Source organism: Chiloscyllium plagiosum, unplaced genomic scaffold (genome assembly GCF_004010195.1).
Source record: "Chiloscyllium plagiosum isolate BGI_BamShark_2017 unplaced genomic scaffold, ASM401019v2 scaf_10957, whole genome shotgun sequence".
Classification (NCBI taxonomy): domain Eukaryota; kingdom Metazoa; phylum Chordata; class Chondrichthyes; order Orectolobiformes; family Hemiscylliidae; genus Chiloscyllium; species Chiloscyllium plagiosum.
In genome coordinates, this window is record NW_025214845.1 from 26085 (window position 1) to 38252 (window position 12168).

General features: G+C 38.6%; 1 long non-coding RNA gene across 1 annotated transcript; it reads left to right on the plus strand.

Annotated features, from left to right (window-relative positions):
- Positions 1-547: 547 nt before the first annotated feature.
- On the plus strand, positions 548-11599 carry LOC122548045. The gene is made up of 3 exons (XR_006311156.1): positions 548-1283; positions 6742-6832; positions 11312-11599. It is a non-coding gene; the product is annotated as an uncharacterized LOC122548045 (long non-coding RNA).
- The last annotated feature ends 569 nt before the right edge of the window (positions 11600-12168 follow it).

Consider the following 12168-nt stretch of genomic DNA (forward strand, 5'->3'; position numbering starts at 1 on the left):
TTTGCATAATGATTTGAAAATGATCTCGGGGTTTCTGTGATTGTAAATGTAAGGCTTATTTTGAGATGAGGCATTTTTAAGTGTCGATGCGAGCTACACCTAGTCAAAGAAATAAGTAAAAATGTTTAATGTTCCATATTTTCAGAAAACCGTTATAATTCCAAGGGTTTTATCCGCACCCTGAAACAGTTGCCTCTGATGCTTAAGACATTATTTTTAAATGATAAACGCATCTTCTTGGGTGTGATTTTTGAAGAGGGGATTTAGCGTGGCGGGGGAGTTGACAACAGAATGCCAGAGTGCTTAGGTCCTGTACCTTATCTTCACCACCTATCTTCCCCCCTCAAAGGAAAAGCGAACCGACATGCATTTGAAAGCCTTATTTTAAAAAAATAACAGTAGCTGCAGAAACAATAGCTTTGTAAAACATTATCGCCCGCTAAGTAGGAGCCAGACACTCCCAGGAGCAGCTACAGTGTGTGTGGGAGAGGGGGAGCTCGAGCTCTGGAGCGGCTAGCGCTCTGTGGATGATTGACAGCTCGCGTACTAAAAAAAGCACGCCACGGTGTGGCGGCCAATGAGGGCGCGAGCTACTCCAACGTCAGCGCGCGCCTGGCCGTGTTTGTCTTTCAAAACTGTTGCCCCGCCCACTAGCCACAGTCGCGTTGGCCCACGCTCGAGGAGACGAAACAAACGGTTGGGAACGACACGATTCTATTGGAGGACAAGAACGTCAATCAGCGAGAGGAGGCGTCCTTGTCGCGAGCGCGCACGCAGTTCGGAGAGAGGCCGTCCAACTTTTTGAATTCATATTTAAAACGACAATAACCGTTTCCCAAAGTCTATTTAAAGCTGCGCCAAAAAAATAGAAACCTTCACTTGCCTTTTTTATTGGTCTGTCTCCTGCAACGGTTAGACCGAAATGATACATTTACAACGGCACGGCCGCTCGAATTTAGAAAACAAAATGACGATCATACAAAATAGGTCTGTCAATGTAGGCGGAGTGGAATGCGTTCTTTATATTTTTAAGAAAAAGCCTTAAGTGCGTTTAAGACAGCGAAGTGTGAATAAAATGTAATTTTCTACAGAGTGCAGTATGGAGCGGACCTTTTTTTAAAAAAGTGATGTTACAGTGCGGACAGGTTTAGATGGCCTCCATCCACCCTTTACGTTCCTTCACATGTTTCACAGCTGCTGCCCAGTGACTAAGTGAATTGCCAATTTAAAAAAAAATCATTGGAACGATCACTCCACGCTGTCACATAGGAGCGGGGAAGTTGGTAAGTAGCTTGTTCTCATTTTAGAAGAAAGGAAAAGAAAAGGCCGCTATTAAAAAGCCATTTTACTCTTGCAGTAATTATGTTGTAATTAGTTATAATAAACACGTCTTACTTAACGAGACAACTTGCTTCAGCCTGCAGTAAATATTAGGCAGCGAAATGGAAACTAAACTGTATTTCATCTTCAACAATTCTCAGTGTAGACCTCAGCAAGGCAACCACAACGTTTGCAGTAGGTCTGCCTTTTTAGTGGTATACTGGTACACCCAGTACCTACATCCTAAATAATACCTGTTTTTTAAAAAAGGTACATGTACGTGATTGATGACTGGCTTTCGTGGTATGTTCCACAGCAAATTTAAATTTAATTTTCACCTACTTTTGCGCAGTCCTCATCAGTCTAACAAGATTATAGTGGCATAGATACTCACTAAAATGTGCTCTTGACGTTTTTTTTTCTTAAAAAAGCAACAAGTAAAATTGTGTAGCCCCATTTGTAGAAAGACAAGCCTATGCGTGAAATATACAAAGTATCTGTTTCATATAAACTTGCCAATAGATAAGAGGAAGAACTCTCGTTTGGAGACCTCGTCTGCTTTCTCCAGGTGTAATCTATTTATTAATGTGAAAACAACGCCATTCGCCTTTCATGAGTTTAACACAAACACAATTGAAGCGATCATATATAACACCATGCTGCAAGACATCTCAAACAGAAGGCCTGGTAATTTGTAAATCATTTCGCGAAGTATCAATCGAGCAGAACTCGTACAGAATTCTAAATCAATTGAAGCCTTCACTCAATCAATAACGACTTTTGTGGGGTTTATTTATCTGCTCACTAGGAATAAAAATAGTGGTGGGTGGGGTGGAGCGTTAGTAAGTTATGGGATACTTAATGTCTGCCTGTAATGTTATTGATTAGCTAATCAATTGGTTTATGATTATAAACTTGCACACAAAAAATCAGTTGGACTATGAGCTCTTATTTCGTAGAGGTAATATCCCTACCTCTGGACCAAGAGGCTCGGGTTCAAGTCCCACCTGACGCAGAGTAGTATAATAACAGCAGTGAACAGGTTGACTAGAAAATATCTAAGGTAAAAACAATGACTGCAGATGCTGGAAACCAGATTCTGGATCAATGGTGCTGGAAGAGCACAGCAGTTCAGGCAGCATCCGAGGATGCTGCCTGAACTGCTGTGCTCTTCCAGCACCATTGATCTAGAAAATATCTAAGTATACTTAAGTCCGGCTTGACATGTATCTCTACCTTTGGGCTAAAAGCGCCTGGCTCAAGTCCCACCTATAGATTTGATCAAGTTGATTAAAAATATGGAAGTTTTAGATCGATATTAAAACATTAAACGTCGGCTGTCCAAATCTGGCACCACTTAACTATAATCTTCATGCAGAAAAAAAACACTACAGGTTATGCGTACTTGAACCAAGTATCACTAATTTTACCCGAATTAAAGGCCCTGCCGAATATTAACCTTTTTGTTGAATCGATATTAGGACATCCAATTCAATTCTGTTTTCATAATACAATTATAGTCTCTCACCACATAACCACACATTGTTTACGACCCTGGCAGTGTTAAAAATGTTTTGGTATTCATGCATACACCTGTGACTCCATGTATTTTTACAGATTACACATATTTTGCATATACTTCACCATCAATTGTCATTCTTAAAAAAATGAAATTATTTGGAAAATGAAGCAAGTATTTGCATTACATTTACAATGGAATGGGTAAATGGCGGTAAATGGGTTAAATTGGAGAATCGTATATTGTGAAAAGTGAACAGGTACAAAGACAGACTGATAAAAGGCTGGAGTCTACATCAGGGACACAGGAGAAAAGTGGCAGATATATGTAACGCAAAACAATCAAGAGTGATTATTACAAGAATGATAGTTTGATTGGAGGATCGATTGAAATAATAAGATAATACAGAAATGGATGACTTCAGGGGTCTGGATGGACAAAAACCACAGAGAACCAAGGCTGGGATGAACTGATGGTTTATTTTCAGGTGGAGCAGAAAAAAAAGTGAGCCGCTGCGATGCTTTGGGTGATAAAACCAGACCGGTCTCCCAATACCATCCACGGCCAAGATTATTGAACAGGAAGATTATGTAGGAAGACGCAGAAGAATAAATACAAACATGGACTCTTTCAGCTACAATGAGAGATTTAACACAGAGCGTTGTTTGGTTCGAGAATAGAATTAGATTTCTATTAACGCGTTTCGTTGTTCCTTATGTATCCCGATCGGTTATCGGTAATGACTCATACACGTTAATTCTAAAATAAAAACCTTATTTCTATACCATTATTTCTAAATTTAAAGGAAGGAGAGATATTATGTCTTATTTTCGATGGATTAACGTATCAAGTCAGAGGTCAGTCATATGCACTCAATTCAACGCCATCACATATGGAAATAAAGTACAGAAACAATTTTTCTGACATTTGCTATCTAATCGGTATGGGACAGAGATGAAAATTGCTGTTAAATCATTAATTAAGAGAAAAAGAAAGGGAGGATCTTTCCCCCCCAGACAACAACGTTACATTGATCATTTTTTCTTGTTGGAGAACTTAGTCAATGCTCTAAAGACATTTCTTAAATATCATTTAGGCCAGGCTAGTCTATCTCTGGTTACCTAATGGCATACATATAAATTCATACAATACAAAGCAAATTAAAGATGCATTAAGCTCCCAGGCAGGGGCAAAGATCATATAATCTAACTGTGGGAGTAAAATCATCGTTTGGAAATAAAATAGCTACCCAAGAAATTATGAATTATAACTACACCGGCTTTACCCATTTCAATCTCCAACTTTTTTTAAGTTGTGAAGGAAAATATCTGAAGCGATGAAAGCTGTGTCAGATAAGGTTGAGATAGATCTTAATGATATTTCGTATTGATAGTTTATTATGTGGGGTGGGGGGGGGGGGGGGTGCCTTTGAAATTCCAAAATCGATGCAATGGAATATTGTCCATCTATGAATGAATCATATTTCCAAACTAGATTCTATACCTAGTTTAAACATAATTTAAGAATTGATTATGCAAAATTTGTATGAAAACCTTTAATATGCTTTGATCCGCCATGGTTAGTAAATTATAAATGTGAAACTTCATAAGAACGGTGCCAGTTAACTGATTCTATGTAGGTAGACTACTTTTACAAATCTGAAAGCCTGTTCCTAAAGTGTAAATCTCATTGCAACTGAAATGATACTCCGGCTAAATGCTACTTATTATAGGAAACAGTTCGAGTCAATTTCTTACTGTCGAAAGACAGTCAAGAATCCATCAGACCTCATCCTGTTTCACTGTTGCAGATTATGTAACGAAATACAACAACGTGGATGAAGCCATCCAGCACAAAGTGAATGAACTATAATCTAGTTACTGTTGGTTTTTAGTAGATTAGGATTTCGATGACTGTACACCATACAGGTTTGATATAACTCAGTTGAAAACCACATTAAAAGCGGCAATTGAATCCAAAGAAACAAAGTTGACTAAGCTCGAAAGTAGAATCACATCACTTATTTAACCTCTGAAGAATGCATATTCTACAACTGCTCTTCCGTGCATTTCTATAACATTAAACAACTTACAATTCCAGAGTGAATGCATAACACTCTACTGTTTACCGCACATATTTGCACGTGCTCTGCGCCTATTTCCACCTCTTAAACCGACACATAGACATCAGAAAAAAATCCCTCCCCACACAAATATTATCCAGTCTCTCCTAAACATACAATCAACAAATGCGTAGTAGAGAATCAGTTTCCGTTTTAAATATTTGCTCCATTCACGAAACATCAATTACTATGTCTAACGTTTCTACAATAAAGACGAAAAACTTGCCTTCCCGTTTCTCACAATGTGTGTGGGGATGAATTTCCGCCAAGGTTTTTCCGCTCTCTTATACAGAAATTTACTCCACTTCCATTTTACTTAGGAAATCTTTGCGCAATCAATTTGCATTCCCGAACAATTGGATGGTTTAGACACAAAGAAATTTGAGTTTTAACTGAAGATAACATTGTCACTCTAGGGGTATAAAAAGATGGTAGCCATGACTTGGAGGTACCGGTATTGGACTGCTGTGGACAAATTTGAAAACCACACACTGCCGGGTTATAGTCCAACAGGTTTATTTGGAAGCACTAGCTTTCTAAGCGCTGCTCCTTCCGGATTTAACCTCTGAAGAATGCACATTCTTCAACTCTTCTTTCGTGCACTTCTATAACATTAAACAACTTACAGTTCTAGAGTGAATGTACAACACTCAACTATTTACCGCACATATTTCCACATGCTCTGCGTCATTTTCAACCTCTTAAACGACACAAACATCAGAAACATTTCCCTAGAAAAATTACAACCACCTGATGAAGGAGCAGCCGTGCTTCTAAATAAACCTGTTGGACTATAACTGGTGTTGTGATTTTTAACGGTATAAAAAGAAACATTGAGGAGGGTGATGGTGTAATGGTAATTATTGGGCAAGTATTCCAACTTCAAAATACTTTGGGACACAAGTTCAAATCTCACAATGGTAGACGATAATAAAATATGGAAAAAAAAACTGGCCTAATGATGAGCATGTAACTACTGTTGATGACTGGGGCTTTTATGGCACAGTAGTGGTGTGTCTATCTCTGAGCCAGGAGGCCCGGTTCAAATCCTACCCGTTCCAGAGGTTTGTAATAGTTTCAAATCGACCTGTTCAGAGAAATTAATAGAAGAGAACATTCTCGGGTAATTGTAGCTCTTTCATTGGCTGCAATGCTCGGGAAAACACCAATGAAGCTACTGTACAGCAGTTATGCGATTATGGCATCACTCGTCTGCGTAAATTCCCTGCTGGAGGACACTCGACCAGGGAACAGACATCAGTAACCATATTCCCAGAACTGCAAGTAATTTCTTAGGTTCCGTTTCTTGTTTCTAGTTATTTGTAATTCAAGGAAAAAAAAACTACTGCAAAATTTTGTTATTTCCTTATTTGAGAAAAACAACCGAGAAGTTTATTTTAAATCTATTTAATGTGAATCTAACGAAATGCTAAGGGAAACACAACTTTAAATGCAGACTTTCGAGAATGATTGTTAATGTTAACAATACACAGTAGCCAATCAAGATAAACATGTAATAAGGATTCTTTTGAAATTTTCGATTAAGGCTCTACTTAGCAACTAAGACATTTGAACAATTTCCGCTGTCGATCCATCCAGCTAATTACAAACTTTCCTGGTCAGTTAATTTGGGCCAAATGCACTTTTCAATCTGGCTGAAATTTGCACTTTGAAGGCAAAGCTTTGAAGCGCCGTTATCTTTTAAATTTTTATACACATGTGCAGTAGTACATAGTGACAATATACGAATAGTTTACATCCATCTGTCCTTTTCACGTAGGAAGAACGCTGGTCAACCAGATACAACTGATGATCTTTGAAGCAAAAACCTAAACGTGCCCAAGGGAAAAAGCAATGATATTTAAGCGAAGGTGAGGCGAGTTACACATCAGAGGAAGTAGTGGTGAGAGTTTCAACGAGAAGCAATCTCGGAATAGGTTAGATAGGGGTCCAGTATGTTGAGTATCCATTGAGATGTAGGTGATGCTAACCTTTATGGACTTTCAAGTCGACAGAAGTCCAAGATTTGATATTTTGCATTATGGAGTGACGCGCCCTCTACACTACCATATTTCAGGAACGGAATTATGCAGTAATAGTAGTGTGTAATGCAGTAATAGTAGTTGCTCTGACGCGGCGTTCACGAATATGCTAACTGCTAATGCCAGCCAGACGTTACGGCCCAGCGACCAAGTTAACTGGATCTTATTTGGAGAGCAGGCAATTACTAACATTCTGAAATTGCATAGATTTGTTATCATTAGTTACACTCATGGTTAATAAGAGGATATGCCCTCCTGCAGTGACAAAGTGGAGAAGTTGACTGACCCATCAGTGGAATATTTGACTTATGCAGGACAACTGGTGTTAAAAATCACTGCTTCAAGTCCCACCTGTTTCAAAGTTGATGAGAAAACGTTTCTTTTAAGTTGAAGTGCCCATTCTACGGGTGCTAACTGGCTTATTGAGCACCCCCAAATGGTGGCCAGCAAATCGTCATCTTGATTACAGGAAAAAAGTACAGGCATAACACATTTCACTTGTAAAAAAGGGCTAACCACTCTTGCAGGCATTTATTTCAAAGTTAATTTACTGCGAGGCAGAGTTAGCTACATTGGGGTGAATCAGGTTTTAGGATTACTGGGGAGCCCATAAAACGTTTTACAATACTCACTTTAAAGCATAACTTCCCATTTAATCAATTATCGGATCCAGTCCAGATCACATCCCTTGACCCCTAGCGCTAATGCTGGAATTCCTAACCCTAATGTGAACCGAGTCTTAAACCCAAAACGAATTTACCTGAAGACTTCTGCGATGCTAATAGTGCTCTTATCTTTTACTTCTCTTCCTTGGAAGGCTGTTGAGCTCTCCCAGTCCTATTATAATGAGAGCTGGAGAGTCTCTGTATGTCATGAGCCTCTTATCCAAAATAGAGCGAACAATCCCAAAGCAATTAATTAAAAACTAATTTCAAATATTTAAGCAAAAAAAAGATTAGAAAGTTGGCCCTCTTGGAGCTGGATAATTGGATATTCAATTGTGAAGTGCTACCCTTCCCTAATTGGAGGGCGCGGAGAAGCTACGTATCAGGAACAAGGACGGGAACAAATAATACACAACGCACTGCAACCTAGATTCGGTTCTTTATTCATTGCAGAAAATGTCAATCATTCTAAATGTAAACGATCTTAAAATGTGAAAGTTTTCTCCCCCCCCCCCGTCCTTTTTATGCAAATCGCATTTCATGTTATTGTAAATGCAAGTTATTGTTTCCAATGTTTGAGAGGCAGCTCTTTGCATATGTATATTCAAGCAAGTAACCGAGATCTCTCCTAAACAGAATGGTTAAAGTTTCAAATCAGTCGGGAACCAAGCAATGTAAACAGGATTGTTTGGCTGGAACCCAAAATGCTGTTATGCCGACCAATAGCTAAAGAGTAAATGCATTAAACTTTCTATAATTGATATAAAATATTTACATTGTATTTTCCTTTGATTAACAGGTGATTGTTTTGTATTAGCATCCTATGATTATATTTTGTGTTCTAATGAGTGTAATAATTGCAGATGGTCGAACTGCTCCCAGAAAGGAAAGACTTATTTACAAAAAACTAGCTGATTAGTACGTGTTTTTCATGGAATAATACAGACCTTCGTGATTTATCATTAAGACTCTATTGAAACCAAACGTTTCACTTATTGTAATGTTAACAAACTTCAAGTGCTTTAAATACTTGAAGTGAAAAGAATTGCAGGCTAAACAGCTCAGCATTGTGGCTAATTAAATAGCGCTTTCAGAAAGCTGGCACAATCATAATGGTTTCCTTCTGTGCTATATTTTCCTATGATTTTGTATGAAGGTTTTTTTCTGGTACGTACACAATTTGAAGAAACATCTTCCGCATAACTTACAATATTATACTTCCATTATTAATGCATAAGTTAATTATCTGCATATAATTATGACTCAAACCAGTCTTTGTTTATACACTCATTGGAATATGACATCACTGGCAAACATTCATTGTCCATCCCTAATTGTCTAAGAGAAGGTAATAGCAAACTGCTTTTTTTGAACTGCTGCAATCTGTGTGGGTGAAGGTAATACTTCAGTTCAATTTTCTATGTCTGGCTTTACTAGTGTACTGTGGATCATCGGAGAATGGAGATTCAATAAATCCACTTGTATTGTATGTGGTGATTCATTCTGGTCAAAAAAAATATGTTGTGAACTGTCCTCTACAGTCTTCGGGAGAGGTCCATTTCCACCAGTTCACTATACTCTGAAGGATGAAATTTCTCTTTCTCAGTCGAGAACAACCTATATTGTATCCTGAGCATGACCGCTTGTCCTGGGCTGGCACCACCAATCCTGCCCCACCTTGTGGAAAGGAAAACATCCGTTTTGCATGCTCAAGAATGAGAATGTGATTCATGCTTTTAAACTTCAGTGAATAGCTCCAGTTGACCCAATCTCTCCTAATCAACAACGCCACCAACCCATGGATCTGTCTGGTGAGCCTTTGCTGCATCCCACTTCAGAAAGTATATCTTGGATGAGGAAACGAAAGCTGTATACAATGCTCCACTTGTAGTCTCAAGGCACAGTAAGCTACAGTAAGATTTCCTTGCTTCTGTACTCAAACGCTTTAATGCAATTTACATACCCAACTGCTTGCTGCAACTGCATGCTTGCTTTCAGTGAGCTATCTAGGTCCCTTTTGTGCATCAACATTTCCTAATCTATCATTTAAACAATACTTTGTCATTATGTTTTTCCTATCAAAACTAACCAACTTCATATTTATCTATACTCTACTGCATCTGCCATGCATTTGCCCACTCACTGAACTTATCTGAACAAACAGGATCTTTACACCTTCTTCACCACTTACCATTCTATGTAGTTTTGTGTCATCAGGAAATGTGGAAATAGTGCATTTCATTCTTTCATCCTATTAATTTATGTATATTGTGAATAGCTAGCAGTCCAAACACTGATCCCTGCAATACCTGACTAGTGACCACATTCTACTCTGAAAAATGCCTATTTAATCCTGTTTCTTGTCTACCAACCAATTCTCATTCCATGATGGTATATTGACCTTTAATTCCATGTGCTTTCATTTTGCACAGTAAATGTGATTTCATCAAAATCTTTCTGAAAATACAAATATTTTCTAGCTCTGCTTGTTTTCCTGCATCAATTCTACTAGTTATTAATTTGAGGCTGACCTTACCTATCTGAAGGCATTTAATATTTAAAATATTCTTCTGGTGCTTTCTGATCATAAGTCACTGTCTTACTGAGGTGCGAAATTTAGCTCATCAGCTATGATGCGATTACATGTAGAGCAGGGTATTTGGTATGAATGGCTGCTGCCTCCTCTTCCTGTAACTCATCCTTCCCTCATTCACATGTAGCCTGAGTCTTTCTATTTGTTTCTCTTTCTGTCTCCATGTCTCACACACAAACCACCTGGAAACAATCACAAACATCAGACAGCCATTTTATGTTTGTTATTGGTGACCATTCTATGTCCCCACAGCCTGGGGTCACTTATTATAGAGATTAATTACTCAATGATTTATTCTGAGTGCTTCAAATGTAACAGAGGCATGGATAATATAGGCAGTAAATGTTTAAGATGGTAGATATAAGTGCCAATCAAGCAAGGTACTTTATTCTAGATGTTAAACTTCTTGAATGTTGTTGGATGTGGACTCATGCCAGCATGGAGTGTATTCCATTACTGTCCTTACATGGGCCTTAAAGTTGGTGGAAAGACAGAGTAAGCCATGTATTGCAGAATATCCAGCTTCTGACCAGCTTATGTATCCACAATATTTGTGGCTAGACCAGTTAAATTTGTGGTCAATAGTGATCCTAAGATGCTGAAAATGGAGCAATTGACAATGTTTCGATGCTTTTGACTATCAAGGGAATGTGGTAAGATTCTTTCTAATCGGAGATTGCACATTGTTTTGTTGCACAAATTTCTTTTGGTGCACAGGTTTTGGAGATTTAAGAGGTGAGTTACCTGCTACAAGATCCCTAGTCTGTCACATTAATTTAAGTTTAGTCCAGTTGACTTTCTGGTCAATGGTAACCTGCAAGATGTTGCTATCAAGGGATTCAGCAATGATAATGCCATTGAATGTCCAAGTATATGGTTATGCCCTCTCTTTTTGGAAATGTTCATTGCCATCTAATGATAGTCAGTTTAGCAGATTACTAATTCAGCTGTTATGAGTGGTTGGCAATCAGTATGAGATTTCCTTGCTTATGTTTGCATATTTATGCGAACATCTCTCACCACAACTCTTATTTTGCTTTTTCCTTTCAGATGGCCAAGAACTGCAGTCTGCCCAGACAAGGCAGAGAGCAATAGGTGGAAGAGCAAGATGACAGTGATGATGAATAAACCCCATCACTTATCACACTTGATCTCTCACGGTCTCTTAGCTATCAGCTCATACACTGATACTGCACATAATTTAGATAGCTTATAAGTGAGATATGTACATGTTGAGGCACTGTGCATAACTGGTTGGTAGCCAGATCAGGGGACAAAGATATTGCAGGTTGAGTGTATGATGCTGGAAAAGCACAGCAAATCAGGCAGCGTCCGAGGAGCAGGAAAATCTGTTTCAGGCAAAAGACATTCCTGATGAAGGGCTTTTGCCTGAAATGTCGATTTTCCTGCTCCTTGGATGCTGCCTGTCCTGCTGTGCTTTTCCACCACTGCACTCTCGATTCTAATCTCCAGCATCTGCAGTACTAACTTTCACCTAAGGATATTGCAGGTGCCAGACGCCCTAAGGGCATATTCTTTTGCCTAGGACTCGTGCACTTTGGGACATTATCTTTGCACCATAAGAATCCCTTGTTAATAAATATATATCAATTGTGTTATTTATATTCAGATGGTGGATATTGTGATCTCACTTGTGGTCATTTGTGTATATGACTCCTGCTCTGGTTTCTTGTGTTCTAAGACAGCATTCATCCATCCAACACTTCTATTCTGCCAGATGTTTGACTCATTTGTCAACTGGATTGAAGCAATGCTGATTATGAGGCAGAATGAAGTTGTGCTTCTTGAACAAGAATGGCAAGACAGCCTTCACATCCACCAGCATACACCACAAGGTTAAAGCAAAGACAAATGGAATGTTGGTCTTTATTTAGAAGAAATTAGAG